General features: G+C 44.0%; 1 protein-coding gene across 2 annotated transcripts in view; it reads left to right on the top strand.

Annotated features, from left to right (window-relative positions):
- TPD52 (tumor protein D52) overlaps positions 1–643 on the top strand; it is a 242,260-nt gene that overhangs the window by 196,454 nt on the left and 45,163 nt on the right. The window lies entirely within an intron of this gene.

The following is a 643-nucleotide window of genomic DNA, read 5'->3' as shown; positions in this document are numbered from 1 at the left end:
GCTCTAATCCAGCAACTGGCAACACGCGTACACTGGGTTTCAGAGTTGTTATGGACCAGATTCTGCTGTGTGCCTGCCATTTACCCCTTTTCTTGAACAAGATCATCTATAGCAGTTATCCAATACCTATTCCACCGTGGTATGTTGGGTATGTGTTTTGTTGTTATCTGCAGTTCACTCAATTCCAACTCATAGCGACCCTATAGGACAGAGTAGAATTGCCCCATAGGGTTTCCAAGCAGTGGCTGGTGGATTTGAACTGCCAGCCTTTTAGTTAGCAGCCTGAGCTCGTAACCACTTTGCCCCCAGGGCTCCGGGTATGTGTGTAGGGGCATATAATTTGTCTTTTAGTTCATAGGTCTTCTTATTGAGAGGAATGCTTATCAAGGTTCTGGTCTCATGAACCCACACTTGAGGAGCTTCATCTGTACCTGGGCCTGATTTAGCTGATGAGATCCTAGATCTTGAGCCATATAGTCTGCTGCTGTAATAGATGAGACTTTCTGGAAACCTAGGGAGGAGGGAATGAGTGTATTTTGCTTGTGAGAGGAATGTAAATAATTTGTGTCAAGAGTCAGACTATGGTGATTTTAAAACATGTCCAGAAATTATTTGATGCTCCTCCTATCTAGAGGTGAAGTCT

The sequence above is a fragment of the Loxodonta africana genome, chromosome 14, assembly GCF_030014295.1.
Source record: "Loxodonta africana isolate mLoxAfr1 chromosome 14, mLoxAfr1.hap2, whole genome shotgun sequence".
Taxonomy (NCBI): Eukaryota; Metazoa; Chordata; class Mammalia; order Proboscidea; family Elephantidae; genus Loxodonta; species Loxodonta africana.
This window is presented reverse-complemented; position numbering and strand designations above follow the sequence as displayed.